The sequence below is a fragment of the Somniosus microcephalus genome, chromosome 9 (assembly GCF_052327205.1).
Source record: "Somniosus microcephalus isolate GS21.2 chromosome 9, FLI_Smic_1.0, whole genome shotgun sequence".
In the NCBI taxonomy this organism is placed as follows: Eukaryota; Metazoa; Chordata; class Chondrichthyes; order Squaliformes; family Somniosidae; genus Somniosus; species Somniosus microcephalus.
In genome coordinates, this window is record NC_140995.1 from 113,985,646 (window position 1) to 114,010,353 (window position 24,708).

Genomic DNA, 24,708 nt, shown 5'->3' on the forward strand with positions numbered 1-24,708 from the left:
TATTGAGGTGTTGTTTTCGGAGTATGAATTTTGCCGGTTAATAGAGAATTCCGGATATTTAGGTGTCATTTAAACGAGAGTTTCCTGTATTGGCCATCTGATTACATACCAAGAATTGAAGTATATTTTCAAACCAAGGCCTATGAATAATCCCCAGATGAAGACCATGTTCTCAAACAATCTATTCTCAAAGTTCTGATCCATAAATAGATTATCCCATGAATAGAAGCTTGATTGTAGTAAGACTGAGACGATAAGAATCATTTCACATAGCTCCATCGTTATTTCCAACTGTCAGTACTTTTTGCATTGATTTATCATCAAGCAAAAGATAGTAGACTTTGAATGAAAGTTAATTTGTTTGGATCTTGATGAAAATGTTAGAATGCATGGGTTTAAAAAATGAGAAGCAGCAGACAGGTTTTCACATTCTAGCATTCTCTTATGAATCCCGGTTCAGTGCCCCAGATACCTGAACATGCTGGGTCATAGCAGCAGGACTGTGCTGCTCCGTCACCTGATTTATAGATGCAACCTGCAGCTGGTCCTTCTTAGGACAGTGGATGCCGGAGACAGCAATCGCCTCATTTCCATGAAGCTAATAAAGTCAAAGGGCAACCAGACATCCCCTCCACCTTGGTTACTCAGGTAGCAGCTAGAGGAGGTATACAGTTAGCGAAAGGTTATGAGGTACATACAGGTACAAAGTGTTATGGTTGAAGTACCTCTGTGGTGTATGAAACATATTAATGTAATAAATTTGAGTCACACTATTTTTCTGCCTCCATTCCCTCGACAATACTGAGTGTGGGAAAGGAGGATGATGCTATGTGTGTTGTTTAGCAACTTCAATAAATTACAAAGCTGTGCTTCAATGTTGTGGAGAGGTGTCGCAAAGTACTGACATTGGGCTTTGCATTTATCAATGAAAAAACACATTCACTGCTTATTTTCATGAGAATGAGGTTCCTGGATCATCCTCATTCTCCTGCTCATCAGTATCATATCTTCCCCCTTTTCCTGGGTGGTACCTCCTCCTCCTCCTTTAGCTGGATTCTTCTCTTCAGTGCAAGCATTCCAAAGGTGTGCTGTATTGTTACTCTGGTGGATGCCCTGTTGTACCTCTCCTCAGCCTCACTGTCAGGAATCCTGACCAGATACAGTAGGCAGATTTTCAGAGGGTAACCTTTATCTCCAAGAAGTTGACCTGATTTTGATTGGGAAAGACAGCTGGCACAGAGGACTGCCTCAGTACAGAGGCATCACAGCAGCAGCCAGGGTAGCTCGCAATGGTGTGCAGCTTCACGTTTAGGGAATGGTAATCCTTTCTATTGACAAATTCCACTGTATCTTCTACTTGATGGCCGCCTGAGTATGGTACACAGACCCCTACACCCTTTGGAAACTTGTCACTCTGAAACACATTGAGAAGCTGTGGTCATGGGGAGCGAAATGAACTAGCCAGCTTTCATGAACAGTGCATTGGTTACTTTCTTGTTGTAGCTGTGGGCTGCTGACTGTGAAATGTTGCAGAGATTTCTTACACTAGACTAGAAGGAACCTGGGCCTAGAAATTCAGTCTGGCCACTTTTGGGGCGGTAAAGTCGGGCGGTCGCTAAAGTTAGCGCCCGCCGAAAAGTGTAGGCCACTTCGCCGAAATTCAGTAGATTTGGCCAAGAGTTTGGGCGAGCGCTGAAACTGGCGTTGCACTGCTATCTTCAGGCGCTAAGCCGGCGATGCGGACTGATAACGCCGAGGCCGGGCGCAGCGCAGGTGCGGTCATGTTTTGATTGACAGCAGACACCCTGACGCCGGCCAGCTCTTAAAGGGGGAAGGGTCGACTTTGACTGCTGCCACGCCCTGCATAGTGGAGCCCTGCAGCTAGGCCTCAACACTGCTGGTGGACCCAAATAGCGCCTGAAGCCATGGAGAAGGCCCGTGAACGAGCGCAGCGCTTCTCCCAGCATGCTTTGAGGGTGCTGGTTAATGGTGTGGAAAAGAAAAGAGAGATCTTGTGCCCGGACAGTGGCAAGAAGGCTCCCAGGAGGCAGTACAGGAGAGCCTGGAAGAAAATCGCCCACAGGGTGTCATCCACCAGCGATGTCCCCAGGAGTGCGGACCAATGCCGCAAGAAGTACAATGACCTCACTCGGATGGTGAAGGTGAGTACCCTTTCCAGTGTCCTCCTCATCCTTGCATGTGCACCTCACATTATGGGCAAAGGGACCTCAAAGGCCTAATGGCCAGCCCTCCTCCCGCAGCTATGGCACTGGCATGATCATCAATAGCACTTTCTGCACTTAACACACTGGCCAAGCTATTCGACCATGGGAGGCAGTGCACACAGCAACAGGGCACCACACTGGCCAAGCTATTCGACCATGGGAGGCAGTGCACACAGCAACAGGGCACCACACTGGCCAAGCTATTCGACCATGGGAGGCAGTGCACACAGCAACAGGGCACCACACTGGCCAAGCTATTCGACCATGGGAGGCAGTGCACACAGCAACAGGGCACCACACTGGCCAAGCTATTCGACCATGGGAGGCCATGCACACAGCAACAGGGCACCACACTGGCCAAGCTATTCGACCATGGGAGGCAGTGCACACAGCAACAGGGCACCACACTGTACTTAGAGGCCGTCCTTTCTCTTGCAGGCCAAGCTGGCGCGGAATTTGAGGAGCCAGTCTGCCACCGGCGGAGGCCGTCCCCAGTACCAGGCGCTCAGTGAGCTGGAGGAGAGCGTGGCTCGACTCATGCGTGGCCGGGTGACTGGCCCTGTTGCCATTGGAGATGCGGACCCTGTACTGGGACCCACTGGTAAGGACACGACCGGTTGGACCTCTCTCGTTGCCCTTGCGCTTCAGATCTACATCCTTTCCCACTGTCCGACCAATGCGCATAATGCCACCACTCATGCCTCCCTCGCTGACGCCCTGTCCTCACTCTAAAGCTACTCTTGTGCCTTCCTGCTTTCAGCTGGTGAGGAGGAGGTGGTCCCTGAAGCTCAGAGTGCCAGGCCCTTGGAGGAGGAGGACGACGAGGACCAGGAGGAAGGCGGCACATCGGGGGAACCCTCATCCGCGCCAGGGGATGGCAATGGAGGGGAGACGTCTGGCCTGGAGGAGAGGCAGGGGGAAGTGTTGCAGGGGGGTGTAGCTCCTGGGCCCAGTGGGGTCGAGGCACGCGGGAAGGGTCGGGCAGCACGGCGGCCTTCTCCCCAGAGGGGGGAAGTGTTGCAGGGGAGGGCAGTTCCTGGGCCCAGTGGGGTCGAGGCACGCGGGAAGGGTCGGGCAGCTCAGCGGCCTTCTCCCCAGAGGGAGAGTCCGCCCTCCAGTCCGGAGACGGTCCTCGCCCAGGAGGTGCGCCTCCTTGATGAGATACCCGCGGCGTCGGAGCGGCGCCACAAGGAGTTCATGGGGGTTGTGGGACAGTTGCCTCAGGCCATTGAGTCCCTGGCTTTCGGGGAATCACAGGCCAGGGGGGTCGAGCAACTCGCGGCAGCACACGACAGGGGTGTCCAGCAACTCGCGGCAGCGCAGGACAGGGGTGTCCAGCAACTCGCGGCAGCGCAGGACGCGAGTCGCGAGTCCATGAGTGGTGCCGTCCAGACACTGGCAGATCTGATGCGGGCACATACCAGGGCAGTTCGGGCACTCACTTCTGCCACACTCGCTGTGGCGCGGAGGCATCGCCAGGGCACCCGCCGCCCTGCTGCAGCACAGCGGTCTGGCCTCCACCAGATTGCTGCGCTTGCTGCACTGCCAGCCCGGCCGAGTGCCAGTGTCTCTGGCGAACAGCGCGCGCCTGGCATCAGCCAGCTTGCCCCCATTGGTGCAGCCGACACTGCCACTCCCCCAGCCAAGGTGCGACGAGCTGCTGCTGAGACTGATGCTGGCCAGCCACAGCTGCAGCAGTCAGCAGCCGGCCCCTCCCGGGCCGGGCCTCATCTAGGCCGACCCCCAAGGGCATCTGCCGTCACGCATTGTGGCCCTCATGAGCCTTCCCCCAGCCTTGCCACACCCACAGGGCCCAGGTTGAGGCGGAGCAGCAGGTCGGGCAGGGGCCGGAGAAGCCTGCATAAGGACTCGCCCTCTCGGCACACCCAGTAGAGTGTGGTGATAGTGTTTTTTTTTATATGGGGGTGTTTGTGTTCTGGGGGGGGCTTATTTTGGTAAGGCCGAAGATGAAGGCATTTTTTGTTTTTATGGGGGTGTTTGTGTTGTGGAGGGGGGGGCTTATTTTTGTAAGGCCGATGATGAAGGCCAATTGGATGGGCAAGTTTTGTTATTCCTCCCCAGGTTGTGGGAGTGACAGATGTTTTTGACTGTTTTTTGGGGGTCTCGTCTGTTTTTCTGTTTCATGTGGGAAGGGCCCTGAGTTTGTAAAATAAAGCTTTTTATTTATTCAGCATGTCCAGGTGCCATGTTTCAAGTGGTTGTTGCGTTAACCGGCTGAGGGCTTGCGGAGCGGCTGCATTCAGGTGCGTTCATTGCCGCAGGCCATTCCCTGACAGGGGGCCTAGAAGTGTCGTTCAATAAGCCGCCGGCGGACGGCCCTTGGACCTTGTGGCTCCCTCCTGGGCTGGTACTCCTCCTCCTCCTCCTCCTCCTCCTCATGGTCCTCCTGCTCGTCCTCCTGAGGTGGTGGTGCAACGTCAGGTGGCAGTGCCTGAGTCCTGCGGATAGCCAGGTTGTGCAGCATGCAGCACACGACGACGAACTGGGAGACTCTATCCGGCGAATACTGTAGAGATCCGCCGGAACGATCCAGGCAGCGGAACCGTTGCTTGAGGACGCCAATCGTTTGCTCTATGATGTTCCTTGTGGCTTGATGGCTTTCGTTGTATGCCTCCTCCGCTGGGGTCCTGGGCGCGCGGAGCGGGGTCATGAGCCATGTACACAAAGGGTAGCCCTTGTCCCCAATAAGCCATCCCCTTGGTGGAGGCTGTGCCTCGAACATGTCAGCCACAGTAGTCTGGCGCAGGATAAATGCATCGTGGCTGCTTCCTGGAAAGCGGGCATTGACAGCTAGGATGCGCTGCCTGTGGTCACACACCAGCTGTACATTGAGGGAATGGTAGCCCTTCCGGTTGCGGTAATCCTCGGCATTGTCGATAGGTGCCCGCATAGCCACATGCGTGCAGTCAATGGCGCCCTGCACCATGGGGAAGTCCACGATCCTGCCAAATACGACTGCACGCTGCTCCTGCCTCTCTAGGGTCATGGGGAAGGAGATGAATTGGTGTCTCCTCGCGAAAAGTGCATCGGTGACCTGCCGGATGCAGCGATGCGCGGCGAACTGGGAGATGTTCGCTATGTCCCCAGCAGCGGCTTGGAAGGAGCCGCTTGCATAAAAGTTCAGAGCCACCGTGACCTTCACTTCCACCGAGAGAGACGTCCTGCACATCAGCTGTGGACGCAGATCTCTGTGAAGCAGCTGGCAGATCTCTGCAACCACCTCCCTTCTGAAGCGCAGCCTCTTAACACAATGCGCCGCAGTCATGGTGAGATAGGACACCTGCTGCCGGTATTGCCTGAGTGGGTAAGGCCTACGTTGCCGACGCCTGATGGCCCCTCTGTGCCTAGGCATGGCTGGCCCTCTCACACAGCGTCTGTGAGCCCTTCGCACATAATGCTGCAACTGAGGGTTGGAACCCCATACAGCCCCCATAATAAACTTGCAAACAGTGAAATCACAATGATTCAAATGTCAAAGCTCTGGCCAGAAGCCAAAAATACCTCTCCTATGTTGTCCCAAATCAGTAAGCTCTGTTCCTTGGTCTCTGTCCAGAAATCCAAAGCAGTAAAGTCATTGCAGCAAAATGGCTGGGCTTTATAGGTCAGTGTAAGTGCCCTTTAATTAGCGCTCCCCGAGGCCCACAGGGCCTCTGTTGCGTTCCACTTCACAGTTCTTAACAGCGCCACGCCCACATTGGGCGGGCGCCACTGAATTTCCGGTTTGGGGCGCACAAACAGCGTTGCACGACGAAATGACGTCATAAGCTGCGCGCGCAGCTGAGCGGGCGCAAACACTTTGCGCCGGCGCTAAATGTCTACTGAATTTGGGCGTAGGCGCAGATCGGCCTGTGCCCGGGCGCTAAGTGCCTAGCGCTGGAAATATACCCCTCTTATGGCGTTAACGGCTGGCGAACGCAACTGAATTTCTAGGCCCCTGATGTTTAAAATGTCAGCACAATGGTATTCTTCACCTCAACAATTAGGGTGGTGACATTCCTTAAAGATGTCTTCAGGTCAGGTTTCAAGATCCTGCAGAACACATGGAGAGCATCTTTCGGGAATCTGAGTCTCCTCCGACACTGCTTTTCAGATCGATGAAGATAACAGTTCTGTGCTCTGCACAGTCTGATGGCTGAGTATCTCCTTAAACTCCTCAGTCTTCCCTGATGTATTCAGACCCTCCTCTGGTTTTATCACTTCACCTCTTCCTCTTTCTCCTCTTCCTTGTCCTCAACATCATCAAAGAAGGCCAATTACAGAGGATTACCCAGAGGTAATGCCATGCTGTCTGGCACCGCAAGGGGAATTCTCCTTTAAAGGACTCCACTGAAACTCTCCAAACCTGAGTTCCCAGTGTCAGGCCTCAGTAGTAATAAGCCTTAAGCTAAAGTACTTAAACTGGTAGCAGCAATAAAATGTCTCCTGAGATAAATGCTTTCCTTGCAGCAAAACAAAATCTCGCCTCACTGGAACAGTTTGGAGGCCTTCCAATGTCCTCCACTGAAATGTAAATCCTATGAACTGCCTGTTCCATTCTAGTTCCCTGCACCCAATATATAGAGGAGTGCAAAGTATTGCTGTTAAAATCACACTGTCAGTCCAACCTCATTTCCACCTTCTCTGCTTCCTTTCCAGCGGGCCTTGGCAGCACTGTTCTCCAGGGGAAGGTGTGGGGTGCACAGTCGATTTAAAACCATTTTCTCCCGCGTTCCCCTATTGTGCACTCATTTTTGGGGGACTGGATGCCAAAATATCATGGTCATATTTTTAATAACCCTTCTGAGAATAATAATTTTTTCCATGATTTTTATATCTTAAGTTAAACACTTTTCAGGTGCAGCACCCCAGTGCGGTAATAACTATACATCTTTTAGGTTATCAATTAAAGAACGTTACTTCTTGCAGAATGCTTCTGGCCAATAACAATCTTTGAAGATTTTTTATAATCCTCCTGAGAAATAAAATTCTTTGTCCTGATTTTTCTAAGTTAAATGACACACCTCAGGCATTGCACTCTTATAGAGTAACACCGATACATCTGGGTTTAATTGAACTCCCACTGATGGAAACAGTTGCTGTCGAGAAAAATGGGAAGCCCCGAGCCCCAGATAGGTATGAAGGCCGCCATTTTGTCAACGCTCAGAGGGTGGGTTCGGAGGCAGGTCAGCTGTTAAATTTGAAATAATTGACGGCGGGTTGGGAACCCGCCGCGAACCTGCCTCCACGTCAGTTTCCAAAGTGTCAGGTCTGCGACTTCAGAACAGACTCAACACCAAACGGCGGGAGAGGCATTTAAGGTAGTTAACGGTTAGCGGCTATTTTGCCAGACTTTTTCTATTTTCACACATTTTCAACTTGTTTCATGTCATTCGGCAAACACCCCAGCTGAGTGTGTCGGGTCTTCCAATGAGCTGAATAGTTGACAGCTGCAACTGCTGCATAAAAGCTAACCTCTCACATCAGTTCACTTTCAAATTCCATAAGTTGCTGAATTCATGATTTGGAGGAGACCTTTGAGCTGTATTGAGGTTGTGAGTGTGTGCTGTGAACTCTATATGCACTGTCACCTCCTTGGAATAAGCTCTCTCCCCATTGACTTACTCCTGATAATATCTCATCCTCAACTGCCAGATATAACAGCAGAATGGGAACCATTTATACTCTCTCATCCTGGTCCTCAGAATCAGAAGAGGATCATCCACGGCAGCAGCAGAACCAGGCACAGCAGCAGCACCAACAGCAAGAGCTCCAACCTTCTCCTCAGCCACCTGATGCTGCACAGGGCAGAGGCCGTCAGGTCTTGGCTGGCCCGCACCACAGGAGATACCCGCAATACAGGGTTTATAGGCCAAGGATGAGCTTCCTCAACATGACAGAGCAGCAGTGCCAAAGGAGGCTGAGACTTTCGCGAGAGGTAGTCACTGACATCTGCACAATGCTGCACCAAGACCTGCAGCCCAGAGGAGCAGGTGGACACCCCTTACCAGTGGCTGTCAAAGTCACCACCGCCCTCAACTTCTTTGCGTCAGGGTCCTTCCAGGGATCAGCAGCAGACATCAGCGGCATCTCCCAGTAGGCCGCCCACAGCTGCAGCACACAGGTTATCGAAGCCCTCTTTGCCAAGTCCACCAATTACATCCACTTTTCAACTGATGTAGGATTTGCAAAATTGGATTTCATATTAATAAGGGTTAAATGGCAGAAGAAGCCGTGATTCTAAGACTGTTTTAAAAGAAGCCCAGAAAAGGGGGCATACAAAATGGCCACCGTATCATGTGACCAGCTTATTGGGACACTTTAAAATGGTTTCTGCGCAACCTCAGACAGTTTTGTGGATTCAACCCACAGTAAGTTCTGGAAGCCGTTCCTGAGAGAACGAAACCAGACCCACAGGTATGCATATGGATTAGATGCAGATCTAGTCAAGATCGGCCTGGAGACAGAGGCCATCAAGATGCTGCCCCAGACAAAAGGGGATAATTTCATATTCATGAGAACAGCACCCAGGACTAGATAACGAGATCAGCAGGACATTCAAAACAATGAAAGCCATTTCCAACCAGAGATGGGCCTGTTACCAGCCGCTTAAAATGATTTTAAATATAATAACTGCCCCGCTGTGCTCAAAGCCCGCCAAAGTTAAAACAAAGACTAACCTGATTTTGGGCGGGAAGTGAAGCCTCGGGAAGAAAGGTATATCTGGAGAGACTTTTCGGCAGTTGACACGGCAGTGGGACACGACTTGACACGGCAGTAGATTGGGCAGGCACACAGCTTGGGAGAAGACGCTGGAGGAAGCTTGAATCAACAAGCTTGAACAGTCACAAGGAGAGTCGAGCTAAAAGACAGTTTACAGTCGGACAGTTGTTGCAGCCCCAGCAGCCGGTCCAGCTTTTGAGCTGGGCGAAGAGGAGCTGGCTTGGGGAAAGATCAGCGGACTCCTCTCCACCGTCGGAGGAGAAAGATAATTATGACTGTATAAAGAAAGTCGCTCGAAACCAGCGTCCCGCCCCGGGGAAAACTATCGGGAGATCATCGACCATCCCCGGGCCGTAGTTGAAGGTAGAAGGGGCCACACCAGCCCAAAGCTCCTCTAACCAGGGTCGAGCCGACGATCCTCGACCCCGCCGACATCCAGGCCCGCCGGTGTCCAGCCGCCCCCGACCCCCACCTCAGGAGAGAGGTGTGGCGCAGTTCGCAGGGGCTCCACGATCCACGTGGAGACGAGACACCTGAAAGGACCAAACACAGACTCATTTTCAAAAACTTGTACTTCCTAGTGGGATTGGTGAGCATGTTTCTGGCCCTTCACAATCAGATCTAGATAGGTTTAATAAGGGGGTGGATTTAAGGGTACAATTAACATGAGTTGTTGTCCCTCGATGTTCCGTGTGTTTCCTTATTTCATGATGATCTTTGTAGAGTATAAGATGCCTGTATTTGCCTTAGTTAGTATAATGTCGTTATGATTTGTTTGTGTTTGTTTTTCCCTCCCATGTACTGTACTCTTATCTGTGTTGCATTTGATTTGATATTTTTCCATTTGCAATAAAATTTCATTTTGTTTCATCAAACTTGGTCTACAAGAGTTTTTTCTACATTGTAGTTCCTGCGCCTAAGTCCAGAGTATGGAATCTAAGGGGCGAGTGGGTCGAACCACTCAAGGTTTTACTGTGCAAGAGAGAGAGGCCTCTAGAGAGAGAAACCTCAGGGAAACCTCTCGAGGAAAACCCCTTACACTGATGAAGCAAGTGTTACTGCATGGGCGCTAGGCTTTGCCAATCTGGCTGGCTTCCCACGGTGCAGGGCATCATCGACTGCACCCATGTGGCCATCAGGGCATCCCATTACAACCCAGCAGTATTTGTGAACCGCAAGGGCTTCCACTCCCTTAAATTGCAGCTGGTGTGTAACCACAGGAAGAGCATCATGCACGTGTGCACCAAGTTCATTGGCAGCTGCCATGACTCGTTCATCCTGCACCAGTCCACTGTGCCTCAGCTTTTCGTTCCACCAAACGAACTAATGAGGCCGATGAAGAGGCCATCAAACGAGTCTGAGAAGCACTACAATCAGAGGCACATTTCCACCAGCAGTGTCATAGAGCAAACAATTGGGTTCCTCAAAATGCACTTCAGATGCCTGGACAGATCTGGTGGAGCCCTACAGTATGCACCAGTCAGGGTCTCCAGATTCATCGTGGTCTGCTGTGCCCTGCACAACAACGCACTACAGTGGGAATTAGCGCTGCCTGAGGAACAAGTCGCAGAGCGCACAGCCTCTTCGGAGGAGGAGGAGGAGGAAGAAGAGCCGAATGAGGTTGCAGATGAGGAACACCTGGAGGAGGTGGCTGACCCAGTGCGACCAGCATGCGAGCACATTACTGCCTGTGAGGCAAGGGATAGCCTAATCCATGCCAGATTCAACTAACTTTAGGCATCACTTACATGTGGCTGCCACATGCACATGAAGGTTCGCACGGCCCCACTTCCACACCATAGAGCAGCCCTATTGTGCATTCCTAGCGCTTTCACCGCCATTGCTTCAGATGAAAGGCACCCTTACCCCTCACTGTGCCACTTCCAATTGTGAGCACAATAGGGCAACGCATTGAAACATTCACATGACATCACTTTAATACAATAAAATAAAAGAACACAAACGTAACATTGATTTATATGAAAACACCCAAGTGACTACTCTTGTGACTATTTGTGGGTTAGCTTTCACTTACGCGTGCTTCTACATGGTGCCCCCCCCACCCCCCCAACCATGGCTTCAGCAGATGCAGAGGCAGCCTGCTCACTTCCCTGCTGCACCTGCTTACACGCCTTTGGCGGTCGTCCTCTGGGTCGTGGAGCCTGTGAGGGCCCCGTCAAAGTCTGCTCCTCCTGCGGCTGTGCAGGGGCAGACTCCGCCATCTCTGTTGGGGGAGGCATCTGGGGCTCTGACTGAGGGGTTGGCAATGGGATGGCAGTGTGAGCGCTTGGAGAGGAGCCCCCACTTTTATTTCCCCTTCCACCACCATCCCTCTCATGGGCCACCCGCACTTCTCTGCCGGCAAGTAGCTGGAGAGCACCTTGCTGCTCATCAGTGGGGCCATGAGGACCCGTGTCTGTGCTGACATTAATCATAACAAGTACATCCATGAACCTCTGGTTTCTCTCCTCGATAGATGCCCATCTATCCTCCATAGCTGACCATCTATTTAGAAGTGTTACCATGTTGTTCTGAGTCTGGCGATTTATGTTCTCCATGGAGGTTGCCATCCTTTCCATGGCAGCACCTACATTTGCCAGTGCCTGCGCCATGGCATTGCTCATATTTGAGATGGACTCCTCCATTCTCTGCATACTCACAGTCACCATGGTTGCTAACCCAGACAGCGTCTTCTGCACTTACTCCTGAAGTTCCAGCACCGCTCTCTTTCTGGATTGACCCCGAGGCTCAGCGTCTGCATGCAGCTCAGCAAAACTATGAGCACCCTGCGGCCTCCAATGAGGATTCTCCACTGCTGTCCCTGTCTCCACCATCTGCTCTTGCTGGCTTGTGAGTTGTGAGACACCAGGTGACAACACTACTGTATCTTGCGTGGGACCCACCAAGGTGTGCGTCTCTGCACTGGTGCTGGCTGCGCTAATTTCTGCTGACACTGCTCCCTCAGAGGCTGGAGGTTCCTCTGAGGAGTCCTCCTGCTTTTCCGCCTGGGCAATAGGGAGGGGGGCTCTTTCATGGTCCTGTGGGAGAGTAAAGACATGATTTAGACATGTGATATGTAAGTTGCAGGCACATCCCATTGTGCACATGATGAGCACTCAATTTCTATGAACATCAGATCCCATGAGTCACTCATGAATTCCAAATCAGATGTTTGGAAAATAATTCTGTCACCCGGTTGTTCCGCTGAGCCCTTCTCTCCGTCCCCCACTTCAAGCTCCTCAGGACCTCCAACAATGTCCAGAGCTGAGTCCTCAGCGTGGGTGAGCTGCGCCATGGATGGCGGTCCTCCTCCTGTTCTCTCCCTCTCCCTCTTATTGTGGGATCTCTTTTCCTGCAATGAGGGACAAAAGTGCAGTTTTAGTGAGAGTGATGGATGATTGTAAAGAATGGATAGGATAGATGTTTAGAGGGAGACTATGCTGGAGTGAAGTGCCAATACCAAATTCCCTCCTTGTTAGTTGTTGTCATGGCATAACATTGAGAGTGAGTGTGAGGGGTGCATAGTAAGATGGGGATGTGATTCTGTACATACAGAGAGAGGGATGGGTGACAGTACAAGGGATATTGGGCTGAGTTAGGATGTGCAGGAGTAGGGTTGGCAATGCAGATTGATGGGGATGTGATGACAGGCACAGCAGAATGAAGGTAAGTGTGTTGTTATACTCACTTTTGCTGAACGCAGGGGATCATTGAACCTCTGCCTATACTGGTCCCAGGTGCGTGTAAAGATAGACCTTGCATTGACCTCAGTTATTTGCAGCCAGGCTGCCCTGGTGTGCTGAGGGGGCTTCCTCCTCTCATCAGAAAGGAACAGAATCCCCTTGCGTCCTCTTACTCCCTCCACAAGAACATGGAGGGAGTCATCGTCAAAATGGGGAGCAGCCTTTGTTCTAGGTGCTGTCATGTCTGCAACCATCAGCACTCAAGAGCATCAAAATGGAAGTGAGAGCCAAAGGGGACATTGCTCCCCTTATATACACCGGCTGCAAACCCGTCATCACAGGAGATCAGCAGACCCACACCCAATACAATACAATACAATACACCCACTGGGCTGGGTAACACGTTAGTGCAGAGCGGCTGGAACCGGGAGCGGGACCAGGACCGGAACCCGCCAAACAGCTAAGCTGCCGCGAACCCGCCTCTGGGCGAAAAGTCCAGCCCAAAGTCTTTGTGAAATTCTCTTGTTTTGTGAAAGATATGCGTAATTAAGACTTTGATAGTCTTTAGTTTGACTGTCTTGATAAAATGCTAAATAAATGAATGTCTTTCTTTCATAATTATTTGTTGTACTCCAAGTAATAAACTGAGTAATGCTTCTTTGTCTTCTGCAATGGTTTTATTATAACCTTATTGGAATATCAAAGATGGTCAAAGTTTAATAAACGAAGCTATCTCTTTTGTCCACATAAGTGAGTTCACAATATATAGGGTTGAATCAGAAGTTTTGAGACATATGTAACCTGGACAAAAAGCAGAGGAAGAGATAATCCTAATATCCACAGGATGGATGTGTGGCTGTGCTGCTAAGCAGCAGAAGAATGCTGTACCTGAATTTAGATTCGGATGAGACGTTAATCCGAGGCCTCGTCTACACTCTCAGGGGGACATGAAAGATCCTATGGCATTACTGAAAGAAGAACGAAAGAGTTACCCCCATGTCCCGGCCAATATTTATCCCTCAATCAACATCACTAAAACAAACTATCTGGTCATTGTCTCATTGCTGTTTGTGGGACATCAGAACACAGGAACAGGCGTAGCAATGTTCCCTGTAATTTTTTGGGGACTGCGGGGCCTCTTTAATGGGCTGCGTGGGCCATTCAAAATTCCATGCATGCATGTTTTTTTTCAATTTAAGCTCACCGGCTGCGCAGGACCCTTGGAGCGCTGCGTGGCCATGCAACTTAAAGGGAATATTGAGGAGTCCCTCGAGCCTGTTCCGCCATTCAATGACATCATGGCTGATCTGTATCCTAACTCCATTCACCTGCCTTGGCTCCATATCCCTTAATACCCTTAGCGAGCAAAATTCTATCGATCTCAGATTAAAAATTATTAATTCAGCTAGTATCTACTGCTTTTTGTGGGAGGGAGTTCCACAGTTCTACCACCCTTTGCGTGAAGAAGTGTTTCCTAACTTCTCTCCTGAATGGCCTGGCTCTGATTTTAAGGTTATGTCCCCTTGCCATAGACTCCCGCACCAATGGAAGAAGTTTCTCTCTATCTACCTTATCAATTTCCTTTCCTATAAACCTCAATCAAACCATCCCTTCACCTTATATATTCAAGGGAATACAATCCTAGTTTATGTAATCACTTGTGAATCTGTGCTGCACTCCTTCCAACATATCCTTTCTAAGGTGTGGTGCCCAGAACTGTACACAGTACTCCTGATGTGGTCTAACCAGGACTTTGTATAGCTGTAGCAAAACTTCCTCCCCTTTATATTCTAGCCCTCTGGTTATAAAGGCTAACATTCCATTAGCATTTTTGATTATTTTTTGTACCTGATGACTATAATTTAGTGATCTGTGCACACATGGACCCTAAGTCCCTTTGAACCTCCACTGTTCCTAGCTTTTGAGCATTTAAATAATACTCGGATCTATCCATTTTGGGTCCAAAATGAATGACCTACACTTATCTGCATTGAAATCCATCTGCCACAGTTTCGCCCACTCATTAAATCTATCAATGTAATTTTATGCTCCTGTCTACACTACTACACCAATCTTTGTGTCATTGGCAAACTTGGACATATGAATCTCTATTGTGTTATCAAGGCCGTTAATAAATATAGTGAATAGTTGAGGCCCCAGTACAGAGCCTTGTAGAACATCATTAGTCACTTCCTTCCAATTCGAGTACATACCCATTATCCTTACTCTGTGTTTTCTACCACCTAAACAATCTCCTAGCCAGGTCAATAATTTGCCTTCAATTCCATGAGCTTTAATTTTAGCTAACAGCCGCTATGTGGAGCCTTATTGAATGCCTTCTGGAAGTCCATATAAACGACATCCACAGACATTCCCCTGTCTAGTACTTTAGTTACTTCCTCAAAGAAGTAAATTAGGTTAATTAGCCATGACCTACCTGTTACAAATCCATGTTGGCTCTCTCTAACCAACTCAAATTTCTCTAAGTGCTCAGTCCCTCTGTCCTTAATTTTAGTTACAGATTCCAATAATTTCCCCACAACAAATGTTAGACTAACATGGCTGCGCGCAAATTGGCTGCCGCATTTCCTACATTAGATCAATGACTGCACTTCAAAAGTGCTTCATTGGTTGTAAAGCGCTTTGGCCTGTGGCCATGAAAGGTGCTAAATAAATGTAAGTCTTTCTTTCCAAGGATATATCTGTAAATAAAACAAATGTTCATCATCTCAGTATATATTCCTCACAATGGGGGATGAATTGCTCTGACTGCTATGTGCAGCAACATTACAAATATATACAAAAATAACTTGCTTACAATGTTGCTACACCAAGCAATAGTTCGTCCCCCAATATGTTCTTCACAATTGATACAACAATCTATCATTTATTTCCTAACACTGATCTGTTCGTATTTCTATAGGAGTAAGCAAAGACTTCCTCAATATGAACAAGTATATATGCTAGAATTTAGAGGTTACATATTTCAATTCAACTCAACAGCTTATTTGTATCACCTCTTTCCACAGTGCATTATTTTCTCTATCATTTCTGCTCCTCATTCCAATTTCATCAGGTTTGAACTCTGTACCATGCTGCCTCCTTTTTTCAAGTATTACATCTGCAGTACTATTAAACTACATGTGCTGCTCTATTATCCCGTTGGTTCTCCTAGTCCTGGTTTTATATTCATGCAGAGTATGACTCGTAATTTGTCATATTAAAAATATTATTTATTTTATGTTCAACTGGGTGGCGGGCAACAAAACTAACCTGCACAGTTCCCTTTGCCTTTCAGCAAGTTCACCTGGCAGCTGTTTCCTATCCTGCCAGTACACTTCACACCTAATCTCAGCTGTCTTTTGTCTCCACTGGCCCATTACCATCTCGTCTGGTTTCGAATACCTTTTATTGTCTCTTTTACTTCTTTTGTTCGATCGCAGCCCTGCCTTCGATCTATTTTATTTTCTTTCCAGTTTTGAAGAAGGGTTTCGACCCGAAATGTCAACTCAAATTTCTCTCCATGGATGTTGCCTGACCTGCTGAGTTTTTCCAGCAATTTCTGTTGTTATTTCAGATCTTTACCTGTTCTTCTGAGCAACACTGCACAGTCAGGAGTCCACTGTTCCAACAAGCATGTGACCAATGCACTGTTCACAAACGCTGGCTAGTTCATTTCATTCCCCATGGCCGCAGTTTCTCAATGTGTTTTAGAGTGGCAGGCTTCCAAAGGATGCAGGGGTCTGTGTACTGTACTCAGATGGCCATCAGAGCACCAGTAGAAGATACAGTGGCATTTGTCAATAGAAAGGATTACCATTCCCTAAACGTGAAGTTGAAATGTGACCACAGGCAGAAGATCCTGCACACCATTGCGAGCTACCCTGGCTGCTGCTGTGATGCCTCTGCACTGAGACAGTCCTCTGGGCCAGCTCTCTTTGCCAATCAATATCAGGTCAACTTCTTGGAGATAAAGGTTACCCTCTGAAAATCTGCCTACTGTATCTGGTCAGGATTCCTGACAGTGAGGCTGAGGAGAGTTACAATGGGGCCTCCACCAGAGTAACAATACAGCACACCTTTGGAATACTGAAAGCATGATTCCCCAGTCTGGACAGGTCTGGTGGTGCTCCGACATGAGTATCAAGGACAGTCATTGTTTGCTGTATCCTGCATAATTATGCACTGAAGAGAAGAATCCAGCTAAAGGAGGAGGAGGAGGAAGATATGGTACCAATGAGCAGGAGAATGACGGTAATCTAGAAACCTCGTTCTCATGAAATTAAGTAATGAATGTAGTTTTTCATTGTTACACCCATAGCCCAATGTCAGTACTTGATGATACCTCGCCACAACATTGAAGCACAGCTTTACAATTTCTTGAAGTTGCTGAGCAACACACATAGCATCATCCTCTGTTCCCACTACAACAACAACTTGCATTTATATAGGACCTTTAACATAGTAAAACGTCCCAAGGTTCTTCACAAGAGCGTTATCAAACAAAATTTAATGCCGAGCCACGTAAGGAGATATTAAGGCAGATGACCAAAAACTTGGCCAAAGAGGTAGATTTTAAGGGGCATCTTAAAGGAGGAAAGAGAGGTAGAGAGCAGTGATGTTTAGGGTGGGAAATCCAGAGCTTCGGACCTCGGCAGCTGAAGGCACGGCTGTCAATGGTGGAGCGATTAAAATCGGGCATGTGCAATTGGCCAGAATTGGTGGAGTGCAGATATCACGGAGGGTTGTAACGCTGGAGGAGGTTACAGAGATAGGGAGGGGCAAGGCCATGGATGGAATAGAAAACAAGGATGAAAATTTTTAAATCGAAGCTTTGCTCAACCAGGAGCCAATGTAGGTTAGCGAGCACAAGAGTGATGGGTGAACGCATTGGATGTGAGTTAGTGTATGGGCAGCAGAGTTTTGGATGAGCTCAAGCTTATGGAGGGTGGAAGATGGGAGGCCAGCCAGGAATGCTTCGGAATTGTCAAGTTTAGAGGTAACAAAGGCATGGATGAGGGTTCCAGCAACAGATGAGCTGAGGTAGGGGCAGAGTCGGTCGATGTTATGGAGGGGAAGTAAGCGGTCTTAGTAATGGTGCGGATATGTGGTCAGTAGCTCATCTCGGGGTCAAATACGACACCAAGGCTGCGAACAGTCTGGTTCAGCCTCAGAACATTGCCAGGGAGAGGGATGGAGTTGGTGACTAGGGAAAGGAGTTTGTGGCGGGATCAAAGACAATGGCTTCAGTCTTCCCAATATTTAGTTGGAGGAAATTTCTGCTCATCCAGGACTGGATGTCGGACAAACAGTCTGACAAATTAGAGGCAGTGGAGGGTTTGAGAGAGGTGGTAACAGGTTGGCATGCTGCCTGCATTACTTTGAACAGGCGCGTGTTAATCGTTAATCATGATCCCTGCGCCCATTTTCGGGGGCTATCGAATATAGGCCCCATAGCATCATCCTCCTTTCCCACAACTCAGTATTGTAGAGGGAATAGAGACAGATAAAGCAGAAAAATAGTGTGACTCAAATTTAGTGCGACCCATTATGTTCAGGCATCTGTGGGACCTGAGAGAGAGACTCACTGGAGCTGGATTCCCAAGAGAATGCTAGATTTGAAAAAATCTGCCTGCAATTTCTCAGTTTTTAAGCGCTTGCATTCTAACATTTCCATTAAGATCCAAACAAATGTCCCCAGAAAGTTATTACAAACAATGCTTTACAGCATGATGATTCTAAATTGTACTCATTACTAGATGAGAGATCTCTTTGTGTTATAACTCTAATCACTCTGGAACAGAAGTTATTACTGAGCAATAAAGGATTCTAAAGTACTGACAGAAGAATTCCTAATGTAATGATGTCTACCTATTCCAAGGTACTTTAAAGGTCTTTAAACAGGTTTCTGGCTTGCAAGTCAAATTATATCTTTGAAACTGTTCAAAAACAAAGGGGTATAAATTTGTCCTGCATGGTAACGCAAAATGGGTGATAACAAATTGGCAGCTCGTTTTACACGCCGCACAAGTTTCTTTTCCATTGAAGTCAATAGACAAGAAAATCGGGCGAAGTGCAAAATGTGCGGCCGATTCACTATCACCCATTTTGCGTTACCGCCCAAAACAAAGTTAATTGTGAAATAGGATGGTCTCATCATCACTGCCATTCTTGTTAGTTTTAAATCTTACCTCATGTATAACATTCCAAAAATACTTCATTGACTGTAAAGTGCTTTGAGATGTCCGGTGGTCATGAAAGGCACTATATAAATGCAAATCTTTCTTTCTTCTTTTACGTACATAAATTTCTGTTTTAAGATGCAGAGAACAATGCCGGATGAAAACTGTACATCCAATGAGCTGTCTTAACTGGAATTGAAAAATGTCAGCTTTAAGACAGGAGAAACACATATTTAAAAAACAAAAGAATAATATTGACCTTTTCACCAGTGACATGAATCTTTTAATTGTCCTTAAAATGGTCAACCCCATGTCCTCACAGATAAAGGTTCGGTTACATGACTGCTGCCGAGATAAATGCATCACTTTCTTCTTAGCCGATTCATTGTCATTCCTGGGAGCCAGAAAGGTTGCCTGAACCTTCAAACACATTCTTCAGAAGACAGTTTGCCACAAATCATACTGGTCAGGCCTGAGTTACTGCAGGCCTGGGAAGCTTTCCATTAATAGAATTTCCAACATTTTACCTTTCTTCATTTTAAGGTGAATCCAGATAGTAAACAACAACAAAGGAAACGTAGAAAGGATTATTTTAACGTGGTCTTGGGCGATAGTGTAAAATAGGCCATAGCGAACTGGCAGCCCATTTTACCTGTCGACCGATTTTCTTTTCTGTTGACATCAGTAGGAAAGAGAATTGGGTGGCGTATAAAAGGGGCCGTTGATTCGCTATTGCACGTTTCGCGCTGTCACCCAAGGCCAATTTCACCCCCCAATGTTCCTTAATAAATGTAGCACAAAATCTAGCTGTAAAAAAAATCATTAGTAAAGATCAGAAAAAGTAATCAAAGTTCATTTTTAATGCAGTCATCTATTTCTTCTCAAGGATAACATTCAGCAATGGTACTCAATTTTGCCACAGTGTGACTTTACTGGGTAGCACACCGCATAAGTCACTGATTTATCTGAAACTGCATGTTAAAAGTGAGGGCCCATTAAATTCATTCCATGCTCTGTTAGTAAAATGATGACACTCTGTCCTGTTACTGCTGTGCTGGGAAGTATTAAGTTGCCATTGCTTCAATTAATGGACCTATATGTTGTACAGTTGTACAGTGAAGGTGTCACATATGCTCTTTTATATACAGTAACAGAATACGCCTCACCTTGCAAGAAAATCGAGTGTAAATGTAGGAAAGAGATTTAATTTTTTCAAAGGATGCTCTTTAGTTATTGAAAAAGAGACAGCACAATGAAACATGTGAGAAAGTTAAGGCATGTGTATCTGTTAAAAAGTTGTTTTGGAAGAACAGGTAAACATTGATAACCTCTTAACATTTATCATGTTCATTTCCCAGATTCTGCACAAAGCCACAGAACTTATCCAGATATGGTATTATTGTCAATCACTTTACAGAATTTCATTTACATCTCCATTCTTGGAAAGCAGCATCACTGAAACCTTCGTTAGCATAATCAGAATTGTTACAATTGAATTTTTGACATGATCTAAAGATATGACAGCTCATAATGTGGTACTTGATAATCGCAGCTAAGATATTTTCTCTTCCAAGGGTAAAACTATAAAAAAGTATAATCAGTCTCAAAAAACCTAATTTTGATCACACAACTAGTGTGCAAGAATAACGGAACAACAATTTTACATTAAAGTTACTGGTACTAATATGTATAGTAACTGAATCATAGAATCATAGAATGGTTACAGCACAGAAGGAGGTAATTCGGCCTGTCGAGCCCGTGCCAGCTCTCTGCAAGAGCACTTCAGCTAGTCCCACTCCCCCACCCTTTCTCCACAGCCTGGAATTTTTTTCTCCTCAGGTACTTATCCAATTCCCTTTTGAAAGCCACAATGGAGTCTGCCTCCACCATCCCTTCAGGCAGTGCATTCCAAATCCTAAACACTCGCTGCGTAAAAAAGTTTTCCTCACGTCGCCTTTAGTTCTTTTGCCAATCACCTTAAATCTGTGTCCTCTGGTTCTCGACCCTTCTGCCAATGGGAACAGCTTCTCTCTATCTACTCTGTCTAGACCCCTCATGATTTTGAGTATCTCTATCAGATCTCCTCTCAACCTTCTCTGCTCTAAGGAGAACAATCCCAACTTCTCCAGTCTATCCATGTAACTGAAGTCCCTTATCCCTGGAATCATTCTCGTAAATCTTTTCTGCACCCTCTCGAAGGCCTTCACATCCTTCCTAAAGTGCAGTGCCAAGAATTGGACACAATACTCCTGTTGAAGTCGAAACAGCGTTTTATAAAGGTTCATCATAACTTCCTTGCTTTGTACTCTATACCTCTATTTATGAAGCCTAGTGTTCCGTATGCTTTTTTAACAGCTTTCTCAACCTGCCTTGCCACCTTCAATAATTTGTGTACATATACCCCCAGGTCTCTCTGTTCATGCACCCCCTTTTGGATTGTACCCTTTAGTTTATATTGCCTCTCCTTGTTCTTCCTACCAAAATGTTTCACTTCGCACTTTTCTGCATTAAATTTCCACATGTCTGCCCATTTCACCAGCCTGTCTATGACTTCTTGAAGTCCATCATTATCCTCCTCACTGTTCACTATACTTCCAAGTTTTGTGTCATCTGCAAATTTTGAAATTGTGCCCTGTACACCCACATCCATGTCATTAATAGGTATCAAGAAAGGCAGTGGTCCTAGAACCAACCCTTGGGGAACACCACTGTATACCTTCCTCCAGTCTGAAAAACAACCGTTCACCATTACTCTCTGTTTACTGTAACTTAGCCAATTTTTTATCCATGCTGCCACTGTCCATTTAATTCCATGGGCTTCAACTTTGCTGGTGAGCCTATTATGTGGCACTTTATCAAACGCCTTTTGGAAATCCATATACACTACGTCAACCACATTGCCCTTATCAACCATCTCTGTTACCTCATCAAAAAACTCGATCAAGTTAGTTAAACACAATTTACCTTTAACAAATCCGTGCTGGCTTTCCTTGATTAATCCACACTTGTCCAAGTGACTGTTAATTTTGTCCCTGGCTATCATTTCCAAAAGCTTCCCCACTACCGAGGTTAAACTTGTTGTGTGTGTACCTTTAAGAGAATAACTGGTCTCAGACTGCAGTACCGGCAGTGACCACCCCTGTATAAAAGGCGCTAGTGAGCCTCTGTAGTTTCAGTTTCCCGATTGACTTCAATCAGTAAAGACTTGTTTTGTTCAACTCCTGCTGCCCGTGTCTCAATCATTCACAGACATAATATTGGTGACGAGCAGATACGAACATACCTACAGTCTGCACCACCTCCTGGGATCCATTCCTGCAGCGAAGTGAGCAGAGGTCGAGGCCAGAAGGAAGAAAGAAGCAGTAGAAACGGGCGTCGACCGTGGGCATCCGCCCCTGTGTTAGCGGAGTTGAAGATTGTTGGAGAAGCTGTCGAAAGCGGGGCCTGGTTCCTGTCGATGGTGCTTCAGCTAATCGGGCTGGTGGCAGGTAGTACACTGATCCTTCCTGGGCTGCGGCATTCGCGAACTCGAGCGGGTGGCTTGCAATGGGGCCGAGCAGCATTGTCGGGAAGAGGAGAGAGAGAGGGTGGAGCACACAGGGCGCGGCCGGTGCTACGAAGCCGGGCTGCGTATAGACCCGAGAAGAGGGAGGCAAGAGTCTCACAGGGTTGTTCCACGACGGGAAAATAATTTTAAAAAAAAGAAATATTAAATGCGCAAGAAATCGCGAGGAGCTGCAGGTTGCAACGGGAACCGCGGAAAGCAGTGCTAGCAACAGCGGGGAAGAAGGCAAAGCGCAGGAGGCGCCATTTTGTTAAATCGGGGAAGAAGGCAAAGCGCGGGAGGCGCCATTTTAGAGTTTCAAGATGCTGAAGACTGGCTGTATCACTGCCTTTGATAATACAATAGAGGACTGGACCACGTATGTGGAAAGAGTCGAGGTATATTGCGAGGCAAACGAAATAGCCGATGAGAAAAAGGCATCGGTATTGCTAAACTTAATGGGCGCTAGAACGTACAGCCTATTGCGGGACCTGATTACTCCAGCCAAACCGAAGGTGAAGAGTTTTAACGAAATTGTTGCTATCCTACAGGAACACCTAAACCCTGCACCGCTGTTGATGGCAGAAAGATTTAAATTCCACAGGAGAACTCAACATAAAGATGAGAGCAATGCTGAGTACCTTACGGAACTATGCAAGCTATCAAAGCACTGCCAGTTCGGAACAGGACTGGCAGATACCCTACGGGACAAATTTGTCTGTGGACTCCTGAGTGAAGGAACACAGAAGAAGTTACTCTCAGAGAAAGAGCTGACGCTAGATAAGGCTTTCAGTGTGGCAGTATCGTACGAAGCAGCAGCCAGGGGAGCTGCGGAAATTAAACAAAAGCTACAGGAATACGGCACCCACAAAATGACACGGGGATTTGCAAAATGTTATCGCTGCGGCAGAACTAACCATGACCAGAAGGACTGCTGGTCCAAAGACAAAATATGCAGGCAATGCGGAAAGATGGGACACATTGCACGAGTTTGCAGGTCTGAGAAGAAGACCAGCAACAACAAAAAGGCTACTAAGGAACCGTACAAGAAAGTACAAAAGATGACGGACAGTAGTTCCGAAGACCAGATGAGCGATAGTGAATCCGGGAACAGGAGACTAAGCTGTCTCAAGCTTCACAATGTAATCGCAAAAGAGGATCACCGAACCATTTGGGTCACCCTCACGATACCAGGGTCCCAAGTTAAAATGGAATTGGATACAGGATCAGCGCTAACCGCCATGAATCGATGAGACTATGAGCGGCTATTCTCACACATACCCTTGAGAGAGACATCCATCGTCTTGACGATGTATACGGGGCAAAAAGTATACCCCAGAGGAAAAAGAAGGGTGCCTGTCGAATACAACGGCAAGAAAATACGGAAATTGTATCTCTACATACTGCAAAATGGTGGACCACCATTATTGGGATGTGAATGGATCAGGAAGATAAGCTTAGATTGGCACTCCATTCATGCAATGACGGTGGGTGGTAAAAAAGATGACGACGTCACTCCTGGACGATTGTCAACAATCTTAGCTGATGCCAAAGAGGTAATTCAACAAGAACTGGGCACTCTTAAAGGCGTAACTGCCTCAATAAAAATAGAAGAGAATGCAATTCCCAAGTTTTTCAAAGCAAGACCGGTACCATATGCAATTTGCCCAGCCGTCGAGACAGAGCTGCAGAATCTGGAGAAGGCAGGCGTGTTGTCTAAGGTCGACTGGAGCGAGTGGGTGACACCCATCGTTCCTGTCATGAAGAAAACGTTAAGCAATAAGTCTGAGGAGCCAAGGAAGGTTTGCATCTGCGGGGATTTCAAGGTGACGGTGAACCCAGTCCTTCACACAGTACAATATCCTCTTCCAAGGATAGAACACATCTTCGCCTCACTGTCTGGAGGGAAGCGTTTTACAAAAATTGACCTAGCACAAGCATATTTGCAGATGGAGGTTGAAGAATCCTCTAGGAAGTATCTCACGATAAACACTCACAAAGGTCTTTACCAGTATCATCGATTGGTATTCGGAGTAGCATCGGCTCCGGCGATATGGCAAAGAGCGATGGAACAAGTCCTGCAAGGGATTCCGGGGACTCAGTTTTACTTGGACGACATCCTTGTGACAGGTGAAGATGACAGTGAACACCTTAACAACCTAGAACAGGTGCTCACTAGACTACGGGAACATGGGCTACAAGCAAACCGCCCCAAGTGCGAGTTTTTTAAGAAACAGATATCGTATTGTGGCCACGTGATTGATGAAGAGGGGTTACATAAGTCCCCTGACAAAATTGAAGCGGTTGTTAAGGCCCCAGCGCCTGAAAATGTGTCGCAACTGAGGTCATTCCTC